We start from the raw sequence: 18,217 nt of genomic DNA on the forward strand, positions 1-18,217 counted from the left end.
TCAATGTAGCCCTTGATCATAAATAATGTGTTCCCCTAAGTTTTGTCTTCTTTATTTCTCATGGTAAATGAGCAAACTGTTTCAAAGGGTAAACCAAATTTCACAGAAATATGACCCACTGTGACTCCGCAAATGGGCCTCTCTCTCTCTCTCTCTCTCTCTCTCTCTCTCTCTCTCTCTCTCTCTCTCTCTCTCTTACAACCAACTCCAAATGACTCCCTAACATTACATCTCTACCCGTCAAGTGCAAGGAAGCGAAACAGGGATAATATGATTGTAACCAAAGAGTTTAGGCATTTAAGAAGCTGGCAGTGGAACATTTAATTTAAATAAGTTTTTACAAAGATAATAAAAAATAAGTGAGAACATTGTTTTAAGTAACTGTATACATTTAATATATTTATGTTTTTTCTTAATTACAGTATCTATAAAATTGTTCAATTCATAATAGATGAAAGCAGTAGTTCACAAATTGTATTGTTTACACAGAACTGATTTTCACAAATTATTATTATTACTATTATTATTATTATTATTTTATAAATGAAGTGATCAGTATCCACTAAGGGTTCCTAATGTGCATTAGGCTTGATTGCATCACAGTACCTGTCAGCAACTCCAGACATAAATATTTATGGGTGGGACTCTATGAACAATATGCTCCAATGAGGCAGACTGCAATAAAATTTTAATAAATTCATTCAAATATAAGTATTGCAAAAATAATAATAATAAAATAATTTAAAATAATAAGCAAATAAGTCTTTTGCTATTAATAAAAATTGCAGATATTTACAGTAGGTAATTTTTCCCTTCTTGACACACAGTTTTACTTTCTTATTACTCCTTTACAACATTCATGGTTCTTATTCTGTGTTCAGCTGTCCATTACTTGATCACAATTCCCTAATGTTCCCCATCTGTTCAAGGATAATAGTGGTAGTCTTTCATCTTATTGAGTCACCATCAAATTGTCCTAGAAAATACATTCCTAGGATTAGTACATAGAAACAGTTTTCCCTATAACATGACAAAATAGCCAAATTATGAAATGAGTAGCTGAAATGGAAGTGTTAAATTTAATAAATTGGCAGTCAAACAAAATCATAAAATTTGAGATGGTATTTCTTAACAATAAAGAAATTAATATAAAGAAAGATAAGCATCATAATCAATGAATATAACACAAAACAAATTTCATGTATGAATTATAATCAACTTTCCTGACAGTGCAATGTTAGGTTTATATACATTACAAGTTAATTCTCTTGTTAATTCTGGCTTTACAGAATTGAAATGTGTCATTTGATCAAATCAAAGCTCCTTTCAGTAGTAGAATGAGCACAGGACCATTGCTAGGGGTTTTGCTGCCCTAGGCGAGAATTGAAAAATGACAGCTCCTATTCTTTACTGTCATTGGTCATTGGTCTCCCCATTATCTGCCCCCCCCCCCCCCCCCCCCCACCACCACCACCAAATGCACCACCACCAGCGCCCAACAGCACAACAACGCACTGCTCCTATTATACTTTTAATAATTAAACTAAGCTGACTAGACATCCCCATTTTCTGGGTGCAGACCTCAATTCAAGCGATGCGTGACATTGATCTCCAGAGACAAAAACAAATAGAGGGACTGAGAGATGTATGGTATCAAGTTGTAACATGACTGCAAGCCAATACATGAGCCCTTCTCCAGTGTTTGACATAGATGAATCAAGGTCATGTTTGTTTCCAGTTTGTACTCAGTGGTGGCTGCTTTAGTTTTGAGGTAGGTAGAGACAATGTGTTTATTTTTGTCAAAGTAAGTAAAGACTTATTAAGTAACTGTTCTGTACACTTTTGAAAGTATGTTAACATTTTAATTTTTCCTCTTTTTCATTTTTTCTTTTTATTTGCTCAACTTTTTTGCTGTCTGATTTGAAATTAATGTTTCTTGCCCTTTGACGCCCCTAAAATTTTGCTGTTCTAGGCTACCGCCTAATCTCGCCCAAAGGTAGAAATGGTCCTGGACAAGCATAGGTCAATCAAAATGTTCTATGCTTTTGTTAAGTTGTATCTAATGCAACCAATAATTTCACTGTGTGCAGCATATCATACGAGATTCATTACATTAGTATTTCATGTGATATGCTGTTCACAACTAAAATTCCATCTAATCATTCCTGTGTCATCTGTGTTATCTTGACATTACCAGGTCTATGGCATTCTCTCGTGTGTCAAAGAGTAACTACCCTGAGTACCATCCATATGAAGTATAGATACAACCACAAATTTAATGGAAAACATAAATTTACTGTTTAGCACGCTACAGGATTCACAACAGTAGTATACTACGGTTCAGTAAGTATACAAGTATCAGTGTTAATCGCTGTCCATAAGCACCTATATGAATCAATCAAAAATCAGGTTTACTATGCTCATATAATGTCTAATTAGCAACTGAACAATTAAATGCCTTTCATTAAATATTTCACAATATACACAAATTCTCACAAATATGGCACTGCATTTCTCCACATATATCCAAAATTCATGAACATAGTCTTTAGTCATAACAAAAATTGAAAATTCCTGGCGGATTAAAACTGTGTGCGAGACCAATACTTGAATGCAGTACCTTTGTCTTTTGTGGGCAAATACTCTACTGACTGAACTATCAAAGCATGACTCATGACCCATCCTCACAGTTTTACTTCCACCACTACCTGTTCTCCTACTTTCCAAACTTCACAGATGCTCTCCTACAAAACTTGCAAGATTAGCACTCCTTTCTCACATCAAAAACTCATTGATCACCTGACTGACTAACAGTGGGTCATTATCTTTTAGTGATCTGCAGGGTTTTCCTACACTTTTGAAATATTCTCTCAAACAGCAAATCACTGCTTCTGTATTTGCATATTTTATGGGATACAATTTTACATATTTCAACCAGCACACAACCAATACAAAAATATATGTTACTCCTCCTCTAGTCCTTGGAAGTTGGCCAAAAGATTCAGCTGTAGTAAGGTCATGTAATACTTTTCGTGTTATAGCATACAATTTAAAACTTACAGATTGGTTATTGTCTTTCATTTTCTGTCATACTTCACAGAACCTTAAGACTTATAATAATTTTCTACTTAAAACCTTAAAGTAATAGAATTTGATCAAGTGCTTCATGCACTTACACACTCCAAAGTGTCCATATTCCTTGTGGATAAACTTAATAAGTTCTGTCCCCATGGTCATTCATATACATACTCTCCCAAAAAGTCTTATAGTTCTTATTCTCCAAAACAAAACATCATCATATATTATCCATTCACCTTCATTATCCTTAATAATCCCACCTTGTTTCATGATTAACAGCTTATTTTTAAAATCTGAATCCTCAGTTATATCCTGCCTTATTTTCACCACCAAGTCCCAAACATCATTATTGGTAGAACTTACAGCCAAAAAATTTATATTGAATGTTATTCCAAGACACTGGTTCTCATGATGTCACTCATACCTAGAGATAGGCATGACAGTGCAACAGGAACCATGTTCTGTGAACCTTTTATGTATTTTATCTCTATGTTATTCTCTTGTAAGAAAAGTACCTCCTATGTAATGGATGACTTTCCATTAAGAAGGTCAGGGCTTGATGGCAGGTATAAATTATAATTTTAGATCCCTAAATCAGAGTCTGAAATTTCTTTATAATCTGTACTATGGCTAATATCTCTTTTTCTGTTGTAGTATAATTTAACTCATGTTTGCTCAGAGCTCTGCCTTCAAACACAAATGTACTGTGGTCTCCTTAAGTCAGATCCCACTCTCCCTGGTACAATTTTCAAGCAATTCTATATTCCGACACATCAGTAGTAACTTTAAAAGGCTTTTCCATATATGGATGTCTTAAGATAGGTGGCTCTACCAACGCTAACTTGTTATTACTGAATGCTTTTGATTGCTCTTCACTTCAAATCCATTTTGCCTTTTGTTTGAGAGGTATTAATAGCCTTGCATCATTAATATGTTGCCCTCATATGTACCACCTATAAAATCATGCTAAGTCTATTATTGCTTCACATCCCTTGGTTCAGGACAGTCTTTGATAGACCATATTTGTTTTGCATAATGTTTTATCCCATATATGCCTACCAACTGTCCAAGAAACTCTAACTCTTCTCTGCTGAAATGTGATTTAGAAAGCTTAATTGTTACGTTTAACGTAAAATCTTGCCAAATTTCTTGATAATAGATTGCAATGTTCTTTCCAAATCTTTAATACCAGTAATATATCATCTACATGAATAATTAACTCCTTTAGTAGATCCTTACCCAATGCCACATCCAAAGCTCTAATTAATATGAACACTGAAATATTTAATCCAAACAGTAATACCGTAAATTGGTAAGACTTATCTTTCTACAAAGAACTGTATATTTTCTCGAATTTTCATCAATCTTGACCTGCCAAAACCCCAAGATCAAATCCATGGAGCTAAAATACTGTGCTTATATGAATGTTGATAGCAATTTGTCAATACAGGCTGGTCTATCTCATTCCATTTCTATGAATTTATTCAATGTATATATATCTAGGAGTAACTTGACTCCTCTGGTAACCATACATACCACTAGCAGGAGATTATTACATATGCTAAGACTGCATTCAATAATATTGTTTTCAAGCATCCTGTCTGTCCCATCCTGTACCACTCGTCACATACTCATAGCGATTACAAAAAAATGTCATATTGTCCTTGATTTTATAGCTACAAATATAATCTCCAAGTACCCCTGGTTTCTCTGAAAACACCTTTCCATACCATAACAGTATTTGGTATAAGTCCTCTTTTTGTTGTTCTGTTAACAAACCTGATTAAAATGCTTTTAGCTTTATTTGCAAATGTAAAAATTCTTGCTGATCATTAGGTTCCTCAGCTTTTAACATACACTCCTGGAAATTGAAATAAGAACACCGTGAATTCATTGTCCCAGGAAGGGGAAACTTTATTGACACATTCCTGGGGTCAGATACATCACATGATCACACTGACAGAACCACAGGCACATAGACACAGGCAACAGAGCATGCACAATGTCGGCACTAGTACAGTGTATATCCACCTTTCGCAGCAATGCAGGCTGCTATTCTCCCATGGAGACGATCGTAGAGGTGCTGGATGTAGTCCTGTGGAACGGCTAGCCATGCCATTTCCACCTGGCGCCTCAGTTGGACCAGCGTTCGTGCTGGACGTGCAGACCGCGTGAGACGACGCTTCATCCATTCCCAAACATGCTCAATGGGGGACAGATCCGGAGATCTTGCTGGCCAGGGCAGTTGACTTACACCTTCTAGAGCACATTGAGTGGCACAGGATACATGCGGACGTGCATTGTCCTGTTGGAACAGCAAGTTCCCTTGCCGGTCTAGGAATGGTAGAACGATGGGTTCGATGACGGTTTGGATGTACCGTGCACTATTCAGTGTCCCCTCGACGATCACCAATGGTGTACGGCCAGTGTAGGAGATCGCTCCCCACACCATGATGCCGGGTGTTGGCCCTGTGTGCCTCGGTCATATGCAGTCCTGATTGTGGCGCTCACCTGCACGGCGCCAAACACGCATACGACCATCATTGGCACCAAGGCAGAAGCGACTCTCATCACTGAAGACGACACGACTCCATTCGTCCCTCCATTCACGCCTGTCGCGACACCACTGGAGGCGGGCTGCACAATGTTGGGGCGTGAGCGGAAGACGGCCTAACGGTGTGCGGGACCGTAGCCCAGCTTCATGGAGACGGTTGCGAATGGTCCTCGCCGATACCCCATGAGCAACAGTGTCCCTAATTTGCTGGGAAGTGGCGGTGCGGTCCCCTACGGCACTGTGTAGGATCCTACGGTCTTGGCCTGCATCCATGCATCGCTGCGGTCCGGTCCCAGGTTGACGGGCACGTGCACCTTCCGCCGACCACTGGCGACAACATCGATGTACTGTGGAGACCCCACGCCCCACGTGTTGAGCAATTCAGCGGTACATCCACCCGGCCTCCCGCATGCCCACTATACGCCCTCGCTCAAAGTCCGTCAACTGCACATACGGTTCACGTCCATGCTGTCGCGGCATGCTACCAGTGTTAAAGACTGCGATGGAGCTCCGTATGCCACGGCAAACTGGCTGACACTGACGGCGGCGGTGCAGAAACGCTGCGCAGCTAGCGCCATTCGACGGCCAACACCGCGGTCCTGGTGTGTCCGCTGTGCCGTGCGTGTGATCATTGCTTGTACAGCCCTCTCGCAGTGTCCGGAGCAAGTATGGTGGGTTGACACACCGGTGTCAATGTGTTCTTTTTTCCATTTCCAGGAGTGTACCTCGAGTAGCCACTGCAAATCCTTCAAATGTTGTTCTACCTTATTCCTGATTTTTTTATAAAATTACCTTTTCATAAACCTCAAAGCAGTGGCACAGTAGTGCTGCTCCTCTGTGATTCTCACAGTGTGTCTTGTTACCCTCCTTAAAGATAAGTACAATAATCAACTTTGTCCAATCATCAGGAATCTTTCCATATGTCCATACTATGCTCATCATTCTATACAGCCACTAAATTCCAATAGGTCCTACAGCTTTGTTCATTTCCAATGTGATGTCATTTACTCCAGGAGCTTTGTCATTTTTCTTTTCTAATACAGCTTTCTCTACAACCAACATCAGCATATTTTCTCTTTCTGTGTTCTATGTGAATGTGGTATTTCTCTCATCTCCCTGTATCTCATCACATGTATTTGTTTCATTTTGCCCTTCATATAGTTTTTGGAAGTATCTTTCCATACTTTCAAAACTTCTTCTTCCTCCCACATGAGTTTTCCTTCTCTGTTGATGACTTTTGAAGTATTTTCTTTTTGCTTCCCTCTGTTATCTAATATGTGGTGTATCTCCTTATCATCCTTAAGAACTTCTGCAATTCTCTCATTCCACCATGGAATTTCTTTGTGTCTGACTTTTGTTGATGTTCTTCTGCTACCTTGACTAGGGCTGATTTGAAACTCCTCCATTCCTCCTCTATATGCTTCCTCTCATCTTTAGGAAGTTATGTCTTAATCTTCTCCCTGTACGTCTCTTGGGTTTCTCTATCTTCAAGTTTCCAGCAGTTTATATTTGTCTCTTTTTCCCCAATATGTACCTTTTCTGAATTATCTCAGTGTCCCTACCAACAGTCTTTGGTCTCTGTTGAGATCAATGCTTGGTATCACTTTCAGTTCTGTCAGACATCTTCCGATTTCTTCAGTTATTGTAATATAGACTCTTATGAATTTCATTATTTGTCAAAAATATTTTCAAGTAAAAAAGTCAATAAATAAAAATTTCATTCCAAAACAACACAATATTTTCCAAATTGTATTCCTAATTCATTCTCGTCTATTTATATCAAGCCAAACAGTGCAGATCACAATCCATATTTGATACAGAACACTTCAATAATATTTCCCACCAAAAAGTGTAAACTACATGTTCTATTTCAAAGCAGCATAGTAGTTTTGCAAATAAAACCAATAAGACACAAATTTCATTTTGAAAAGAAAACATAAAAAAAATCTTGTCTCTTTTCAGGTAAAACATGAAAATAACCTCCCATATTACATGTAATCTGACAGTACACTTAAAAGTTTGCATCATCTTTTAAATGCTAATTACATATCAAAATACTTACAACTTAATGAAGAAACAATAAACTGATAGGAGACAACTTGAAATATTGCCAGAAAAGCCAGAAAAGTGTTGCAGCACACAAGAATGAAAATGTGAAAAAGCGCTACACAGCTGTGATCCTCTACTCACCACACATGTCATCAATAGTGTTCATGACCTCACCCCCCCCCCCCCCCCCCCCCCCCAAGTTTTTATCATTACACAAGTTGCCAAAGAACACAGTCAAATCTCAATCCAGCACCATTTATCTCTTACATAGTTCATAAATTCCATTACAGTTTTCCATTCACCAGTCAGGAAAATGTTCTTTGCACAAAATTGCTAATTTTTTCACCCAAATTGAGTCAGTAACTAGCCCTACCCCAATATTCATCCAAACTTTGCACAAAGATCTCTTATTAATAACTGAAGAAACTAGAATTAAAGACTGATAAGACAACTTTGTGATAGATTTGTTCTGTAGACATTGATCAACTAAGCTATGAGCATGTTTTGACCTTGTACAGGTGATACATTTAGCCATTTGATTCATTTCTTCATTCACATTTTCCCTTAAAGTTGACAATTTCACAAAATACATAGAATCTCATTCTTACTTGTCCAACAACTTTCACTTTAAACTATAAAAATAATATACATCTTCATTCCCATTTATTTCATTACTATTAATCCCTCCTTCATCAAGAACATCACTTGCATTGCAAATACAAACTACTTCTTCATTTACTATGTTTTTATCACTTTGCTCATGCTCTACTAACTCCTCACTTAAAAATAAGAAAAATATTTAAGTTATCATCTCTATAGTCTCTTTAAAATTTTCTTCCAAATCTATACTGTAAAAGTTTTCTAGTTCTCCTTCTTGTAATTCATAATCAAGATTCTTAATTTCTACGTTACTTTGCTCTTAAACCCAATTTTGCCTGAAATTACACCAAAGTTCTTGTTTGACTCCAATTTCATTAACCTTATATTATAGTGTACTTATCCTTCTGCTCTTATTGTGATTATTTTCCCAGAATTAGTGGTCCATGTGTTAAAGTTATTAATCCTTGCTCTCACATTCTAGAACTCCAATGGAGCTATCCTTGCTTTACATGCTCAGTAACTGTAGTTGCCTGACTGAAATTCTGAGGTGGATGATGAGTATGATTCCATATTCTCTTATCTCTTTCACATTACCTGTTACACTGTCTCTCCTATTACTACTAAATTCTCTTAGTGGTGCCCTCTCCTGATTTCTGTAATTATTCGCCTCATTTCTACAATGATGTTGTCACCACAATTTCAATGCCAGCTCTTCTGTGTGAAATGACTTTGTTCAAAATCTGTCTATTGTTTCTTTCTAAAATTTTATCCAATTTGTCCACATATTTTAGAAATTGTTCAACTAATTCATCTGGCTCATATGCTAATCCTCATTGAACATTTTCAGGTAACCTCTGCATTCCATCAATTGGAGTAATTTCATCAAATGGTTAGTTCAGATAGACAAGTTCCTTTAATTGGCTTTTACAAAATTCTTTGATAGCCCCTCTGTGTCCCCTGCAACTTGGACCATTGAGGAAGTCACTTTTAATTGCAGTCTCTCTGATTCTGACCAGAATCTTAATATACTAAATCTTGTGTACAAATCTGATTTGCCTAAGATAATGCATCCCCTTCTAAACATCTTTTCAAAAATTAAATTTTGGAATTATCAGTCATACCAGAAATGGAATTAACTTCTTAGTTTTGTTTGAAATAGAAAGAATGCAAAATTCTATCTCCAGGAACAAAAGGTTTTTGCAACAACACTTTTGTGCTAATCATTTGATTGTTTTTAAACATTAAGTAAATTATCCATTCCCATTTTCACTAGTCCATTTTCCCATTTTTCCCATTTTCACTAGCCTTTTCAGAAACTAGCTTTTTAACTCCAACCACCGTTTCATTTAAATTAAAGAATTTTGCCTTGTAACTAATGCTAACATAACCAACTTTACTATATAAATTACATTCCACATTTGGAAACTCAAAAGTCAACCTTAGAATCAGTTGCTCTTTGATCAATAATTTGAACTGTAGATTCTGTGCTGGTGACTCTCATTTAAGTGTTCAATTTATAAATTTACATTTGCAACCCAATCTCCCAGTCATTTTTTATAGTATTAATTTGAGTGCTCAATTCTTCATTGAATGTAAAAGTTTGATTTCGTAACTCATTTTAACAGCATTGAAGGTTTCGTAAATTTGATTGTTTGTTTCAGTAATTTGATTTCCTATCCCATTTTTATCACATCTCTGTTCTTGAAAATTTTATTTGCTAAGTCAATTCTTTCAGCATTACTGTTTTTTGAAATTTGTTTTCCTCATCTAAATTTTGATCACATCACTGTTTCAAGTTTGATTTCCTAACCCACTTCTTACAGTATTGCTGTTTTTTTTTATCAACTCTGACATGTCTCTGATAAACTGTTCTAATCACAGTATATTTACTGAATCTCTCGAAATTTCAATACTCTGATTTAGTTCTATTCATGAATCATTCTGTGGATATTTTTCCCTATACTCATTGGAGGTAAGAGAGGTAACCCAACTATTAGTAACAACATTAATTTTGTTGTCAAAATAAAATGTATATATGAGATCACAAGTGTACATCACAATAGCGTAGCACAGACTACAGTCGAAAGATTCTGGCATTCGTCATCATAGAGACTTGGTGGACTATTGATAGTCATCACAAACCCCTTCAAATAAGTCCTGAACTAAATGACTTTTGCACAAGATTTATTATGTATGTCATCCACAACTGAGAGCCATGAAAATTGATTTAGAGAGATCTACTACAATTGTACTAATTATTTATTCAAACTACAATCAGTTTCAGGATTTTAAAATCCCATCGTCGTGTGTATGAAACTGTAACTTAAACAGGAGAGGAAGGAAGAAATATTAAGCAACATCAGCGTAAAAACCAAAAGAACAGACTACCGAAACAAGGCGACTGACTTATAGTATTGGTAACACATAATGTGTGTAGAGGCCACTCAGTGGAAGAGTTCCAATTATTGCATTTTGGCAGAACTAGAAAAAGGGAAGGGTCCAGAATCACACTGATCTAAAAATGTAACATCCAGGTGGGTGGGATGAAGGAAACAGAAACTGATACCAAACACTGTACTCCCACTGTCCACTGCCAGGCAGCCGCACGTTAGGAATGCCAGCCACAACTGAATGGAGGGCAATGTCGGAGGCCTGGGATCATGGTGCAGTGCAGGCACCAACAGTGTACAAGCAAGTGACCTGATGTTATGAGTAAAGGTATAGAAAATCAAGACTAACTGGTCTGAGTTCTTACAATACTTAATTTAAGAACATGTTAGAATATGCACAAGCTGTGGTGTGCCAATAGGTTAAATAATTCTCAAGCGTGTACAATAAGTGATAATTTTAGGCAACAAGACAATGGTACACAGGTGAAAATGAATAAACAGTGGATAAAAACAGTAACAACAGCGATAAAAATTAATGGTAATATAGACCAAGCTAAGTAAATTGCCACATGTATGATTCATTATGGGCTTAAGTGATGAAAAATAAAATATTTAAAAACCATCACAAACATAAAATGTGGGTGTAGTAATGTTAGCTGAGAGATAACAATCAGAAATGATCCACTGGGTACCATACATTATACAAAGCAATAATGTCATGGATAGATGACTAAGAGGGAAGATAACTAAACAAATGAGAGAAAAACAAGCATAAACCTCACAGACAGTAAACTATATTCCATTATAGACAACAAGGCAATGGTAGATAGGCCAAATGAGTGAAGAGAGGAGTATATAATAAAAGATGTGACAAAAAGTAATGTTAAGATAAACTATACCAAGTGAGTCATCATTTATGTAGGATACATTATGTGCTCAAGTGATATATATACCATCCAGTATGTCTATCTCTGACATAGGTAATAACTTTATATATATATATATATATATATATATAAACAAAGATGATGTGGCTTACCAAATGAAAGTGCTGGCAGGTCGACAGACACACAAACAAACACAAACATACACACAAAATTCAGGCTTTCGCAACAAACTGTTGCCTCATCAGGAAAGAGGGAAGGAGAGGGAAAGACGAAAGGATGTGGGTTTTAAGGGAGAGGGTAAGGAGTCATTCCAATCCCGGGAGCGGAAAGACTTACCTTAGGGGGAAAAAAGGACGGGTATACACTCGCACACACACACAATCCATCCACACATATACAGACACAAGCAGACATATTTGAAGACAAAGAGTTTGGGCAGAGATGTCAGTCGAGGCAGAAGTGCAGAGGCAAAGATGTTGTTGAATGACAGGTGAGGTATGAGTGGCAGCAAATTGAAATTAGCGGAGATTGAGGCCTGGTGGATAACGGGAAGAGAGGATATATTGAAGAGCAAGTTCCCATCTCCAGAGTTCGGATAGGTTGGTGTTAGTGGGAAGTATCCAGATAACCCGGACGGTGTAACACTGTACCAAGATGTGCTGGCCGTGCATCAAGGCATGTTTAGCCACAGGGTGATCCTCATTACCAACAAACACTGTCTGCCTGTGTCCATTCATGCGAATGGACAGTTTGTTACTGGTCATTCCCACATAGAATGTGTCACAGTGTAGGCAGGTCAGTTGGTAGATCATGTGGGTGCTCTCACACGTGGCTCTGCCTTTGATCGTGTACACCTTCCGGGTTACAGGACTGGAGTAGGTGGTGGTGGGAGGGTGCATGGGACAGGTTTTACACCGGGGGCGGTTACAAGGATAGGAGCCAGAGGGTAGGGAGAGTGGTTTGAGGATTTCATAGGGATGAACTAACAGGTTACGAAGGTTAGGTGGACGGCGGAAAGACACTCTTGGTGGAGTGGGGAGGATTTCATGAAGGATGGATCTCATTTCAGGGCAGGATTTGAGGAAGTTGTATCCCTGCTGGAGAACCACATTCAGAGTCTGGTCCAGTCCCGGAAAGTATCCTGTCACAAGTGGGGCACTTTTGTGGTTCTTCTGTGGGGGATTCTGGGTTCGAGGGGATGAGGAAGTGGCTCTGGTTATTTGCTTCTGTACTAGGTCGGGAGGGTAGTTGCGAGATGCGAAAGCTGTTGTCAGGTTGTTGGTGTAATGGTTCAGGGATTCCGGACTGGAGCAGATTCGTTTGCCACGAAGACCTAGGCTGTAGGGAAGGGACCGTTTGATGTGGAATGGGTGGCAACTGTCATAATGGAGGTACTGTTGCTTGTTGGTGGGTTTGATGTGGACGGACGTGTGAAGCTGGCCATTAGACAGGTGGAGGTCAACATCAAGGAAAGTGGCATGGGATTTGGAGTAGGACCAGGTGAATCTGATGGAACCAAAGGAGTTGAGGTTGGAGAGGAAATTCTGAAGTTCTTCTTCACTGTGAGTCCAGATCATGAAGATGTCATCAATAAATCTGTACCAAACTTTGGGTTGGCAGGCCTGGGTAACCAAGAAGGCTTCCTCTAAGTGACCCATGAATAGGTTGGCGTACGAGGGGGCCATCCTGGTACCCATGGCTGTTCCCTTTAATTGTTGGTATGTCTGGCTTTCAAAAGTGAAGAAGTTGTGGGTCAGGATGAAGCTGGCTAAGGTGATGAGGAAAGAGGTTTTAGGTAGGGTGGCAGGTGATCGGTGTGAAAGGAAGTGCTCCATTGCAGTGAGGCCCTGGACGTGTGGAATATTTGTGTATAAGGAAGTGGCATCAATGGTTACAAGGATGGTTTCCGGGGGTAACAGATTGGGTAAGGATTCCAGGCGTTCAAGAAAGTGGTTGGTGTCTTTGATGAAGGATGGGAGACTGCATGTAATGGGTTGAAGGTGTTGATCTACGTAGGCAGAGATGCATTCTGTGGGGGCTTGGTAACCAGCTACAATGGGGCGGCCGGGATGATTGGGTTTGTGGATTTTAGGAAGAAGGTAGAAGGTAGGCGTGTGGGGTGTCGGTGGGGTCAGGAGGTTGATGGAGTCAGGTGACAGGTTTTGCAGGGGGCCTAAGGTTCTGAGGATTCCTTGAAGCTCCGCCTGGACATCGGGAATGGGGTTACCTTGGCAAACTTTGTGTGTGGTGGTGTCTGAAAGCTGACGCAGTCTCTCAGCCACATACTCCCGACGATCAAGTACCACGGTTGTGGAACCCTTGTCCGCCGGAAGAATGATGATGAATCGGTCAGCCTTCAGATCACGGATAGCCTGGGCTTCAGCAGTGGTGATGTTGGGAGTAGGATTAAGGTTTTTTAATATATATATATATATATATATATATATATATATATATATATATATATATATATATATATGACATAGGTCAGCCCTTAACTTACTGAGCATGGATTATATTACCATTAATTTTTAAAATTGTTGTTACTATTTTTATCACTTCATCATTTTACATATGTACCATTGCTTTGTTGCCCAAAAATGACTCACATTGTCACATGCTCAAGAGTTATTTAGCCTATCAACACACCACAGGTCATTCATATTGTATTCTTAAGTGAAATACTGCAAGTGCTTGGACCAGTCGGTCCAGAATTTCTATACCTTCACCCATCATGTCAGCTTGCTTCCTTGTACACCACTGGTGACCACATTGCACCATGCATCCAGACCTCCATTCAGTCGTAGTCCATGTTTCTACTATGTGGCTGGTTGGTGGTGGACAGTGTGAGTCTAGTGTTTGTTCTGGGTTTTTGCTGTCTCACCAAGCTGGATGTTACATTTTTAGGTCAGTTTGATTATTAGGCCTTTTTCCTTTTTTCTACTTCTGCCAACATGCAGTAACTGAGCTCTTGCACTGACTGGCCCGACTACATGTTACGTGTTACCAAATACTACAAGTAAGTCACCTTGTTTCAGCAGTCTTTCCTTTTGGTTTTTACACATATGTTGCACTATATTTCTTTTCTCCTCTCTTTTGTATGTTACAGTTTCATACATCTCAAGGTGAGATTTTAAAATCCCAAAACCATCCATGGTTTGAACAAATGATTAGTACAATTTAAGTGGATCTTTCTAATTAATTACAAACCACTTTTCTCTTTCCTGAAAGGCATTTTCAAGGTTTTAATAATAAAGGAAGACCAGGAAATTGTTTTATGTGCAAAAGGAAAGTCGCAACCAATAAAAATATTTTGTCACTGTTTTCTACTCTGATGAAATAATTAAAGAAGGGAAGTGAAAATTGATATTTAATTTTCACATAAGACACTGTTGCAGGTCCAGCTATGTCCACTTTGCTGTCAGGTACTGTTATTCATAGATTTCAGTTGGTTTTCTATTCTATACCCACTTTGTTAAATTTTAAATCTATTATAATTCTCTTTTTTTAGACTATTTGAAAAATACACTGTTATAACTTCAAGTAGAACAAATATATTTCAAGGAAGACACAATACATGAAAGTCACAGATCAAGTAAACAGAGTAAGACGTGTGCACACATTAACAGTCAAATCATAACTGAGTCCGAGTCTAGCAGCCGATGGCTGGCTGGTCGCTTAGGTGGCGCTGCTGCTGCATGGCTGGCAGACAGCGCTGCGTGTAGAGGATGCGCATAACTGCGTGGCGGCACTTTGAAAGATTGCCGAGTCACAACACTTTTCCCCTCTTTGAAGTTTTTGCACAGGTCTTGATAGAGGTGGCCTGTAGATTGCTAATGTCCATATGTGTTGTTTGACTGGCCGTAAAGTCCCGAGGAGGAGGCTTCCCGTACAGACGGAAGTGTCCCTGATGATAACGGGTCGAGATGACAGGAGACGTTGGGGTCGAAACTGTTGGGGCCCCATGCACCAATCTGCCCATTGCTGCAAGTCCGGTTATTATAACAGGAGACATGGGCGATGTGTCCGCGTCCGTAGGAGAAGGAGGCGACTAGAGTTGCTCCGACAGATGATGGTCATCTGGTGCCTGCGTGGGCATGTCTCCTGGTGGCATCAATTCTTGTGCTGGCACCAATATGATGGTGAGATGACTGTGTTGTAAGTAATGAGAGATTCCAGTATCCCGAGCATCAGGTAGAGCCGAAGGTGGTGTAACGGCATCTGGAACAGGCGTTGCCAGCACACGAGGCCGAAGCTGGTCCGACTGATGCACTGCAACACCCGTGTCTGTCTGGATTTCATACAGGCATTGGCCACGGTGTCATAAGATGTGGCCAGGACTCCATTTTGGCTGCCTGCCATATATCCGTACCAATACAAGGTCGTTGGCGGTGAACCGGCCAAGTGAAGGCACCCGCGGCCGTGAGGTGGAAGGCCACAAAAGATGAAGTAGCATGCTGGGCTGTCGGCCATGTAAGAGCTCAGCCAGGCTGTGGTCACCCATGGGGGTGAAAGGGTAAAATGCGAGAAATTGGAGAAGCGCATCAGCAGCAGCAGAAGAAGTCAGGAGTTTCCTCATCTGAGCTTTAAATGTGCAGACCAGTCTTTCAGCCTACTGTTTGACTGTGGATGGAACAGAGGGGCCGTGACATGCATGATGCCATGAGGGGCACAAAAATTCACAAAATTGGAAGAGGCAAATTCCGGACCATTATCAGTAACAAGAGTAGAGGGAAGGCCTTCCAAAGAGAAAATGCGAGCTAGAGCATTGGTGGTTACCGCGGTGGTAGGCGACGTGCAATGGACAATGAAAGGAAAGTTAGAGTATGCGTCAATAATGAGAACCCAATAAGTACCTAAGAAAGGACCCGTGAAGTCAGCATGAATATGCTCCCAGGGCTTCTCAGGCGAAGGCCACAGTGACAAAGATGACTTCGGGTCGGTGGCCTGTGACGCACAAGGGCTGCAGGCAGCGACCATATGTGCGATTTCAGAGTCGATGCTGGGCCAGTACACATGACGGTGTGCCAGAGATTTGGTGCGAGAGACACCCCAGTGCCCTTGGTGAAGGAGGCGCAGGACCGAAGCACACAAGGACACAGGTACCACAACACGCAGTGAAGCATTTTCGATGGAAAGGAGGATAAAACCATCCCTAGCCGTGAGGCGGTAATGCAAAGTGTAGTAGTTCCGTAACAAATTAGAAGTCTTAGTGGATGGACGATCTGGCCATCCCTTCTGAATACAGCATAAAACCCGGGAGAGGGTAGGGTCAGAACCCGTAGCAGCCGCCAGCCGGTCCCCGGTAATGGGGAACCCATCCACAACCCGCTGCTCAGCAACATCCAGGTGGAAACACAAACGTTCATTCCTATCGAATGCCAGATCAGGACCCATGGGAAGGCAAGACAGTGCATCAGCATTCGCATGTTGAGCCGTCGACCAGAAATGAATCTCATAATTGAAATGAGACAAGTAAAGAGCCCAACGCTGGAGGCAGTGTGCAGCCTTGTCAGGAAGTGACGTTGATGGATGAAACAAGGAAACAAGTGGTTTGGATTCATAAAGAAAAACACCAAACTTATGAAGAACATAAATAATGGCCAAAGCTTCTTTTTCTATTTGAGAATACTTTTGTTGGGCATCTGTGAGTGTTTTGGAGGCATAAGCAATGGGTTGTTCAGAACCATCAGAAAAACAGTGTGCAAGAACTGCACCAACCCCGTATTGAGAGGTGTCCATGACAAGAACAAGATGTTGGCTAGGTCGATAAGTAGCCAGGCACGGGGCATGTTTCAGCATAGTCTTCAATTTCTGGAAAGCCGCATTGCATGACACAGAGCAGTGAAAAGGCATGTTTTTATGCATCAGGCGATGCAACAGCTGACCCACTGAAGCAGCAGACAGTAAAAACTTGTGATAGTATGCTATCTTCCCCAAGAAGGCCTGCAGTTCCTTAACAGATGTAGGGCGAGGAAGGGCATCGATCGCAGCAACAGTTTGCTGAAGCAGACGAATACCATCCCGAGACAGTTGAAACCCCAAGTACGTGATAGATGCCTGAAAAAATTGTGATTTCTGAAGATTACACTTAAGACCGTCGGTCCATAAGACATAAAAACGTGTGTGGAGATTTTGAAGATGTTCGTCAGTGGTGGAGCCAGTGACAACAATGTTGTCCTGGTAATTTATACACCCAGGGACAGTGAGCAATAATTGTTCCAAGAATCTCTGAAAGAGAGCAGGGGTGCTGGCAACCCTGAATGGCAATTGTTGGTATTGATAGAGGCCAAAAGGCGTGTTAAGGGCCAGAAACTGCCGGGAATCAGCGTCGAGCGGAAGTTGATGATAAGCTTCTGACAGGTCAAGTTTAGAAAACTACTGGCCTCCAGCAAGTTTAGTGAACAATTCTTCAGGTTGAGGCGTAGGGTAAGTGTCAATAAGGCATTGAGCATTTAAAGTGGCTTTGAAATCACCACAGAGACGAATATCACCATTTGGTTTAGCAACGACAATGACAGGAGAGGACCACTCACTGGAAGTGACAGGAAGCAAGAGCCCTGAAGCAGTGAGATGATCCAGCTCCCATTTGACCTGATCACAAAGGGCCACAGGAATGGGCCGAGCCCGAAAAACTTAGGCCGAGCAGTGAGTTTGAG

The 18,217-nt window shown here is 40.2% G+C and overlaps 1 protein-coding gene across 1 annotated transcript in view; it reads left to right on the plus strand.

Annotated features, from left to right (window-relative positions):
* The window catches only part of LOC124803280 (beta-galactosidase-1-like protein 2), a 257,902-nt gene that overhangs the window by 187,275 nt on the left and 52,410 nt on the right, over window positions 1-18,217 (plus strand). The window lies entirely within an intron of this gene.

Source organism: Schistocerca piceifrons, chromosome 6 (genome assembly GCF_021461385.2).
Source record: "Schistocerca piceifrons isolate TAMUIC-IGC-003096 chromosome 6, iqSchPice1.1, whole genome shotgun sequence".
Taxonomy (NCBI): Eukaryota; Metazoa; Arthropoda; class Insecta; order Orthoptera; family Acrididae; genus Schistocerca; species Schistocerca piceifrons.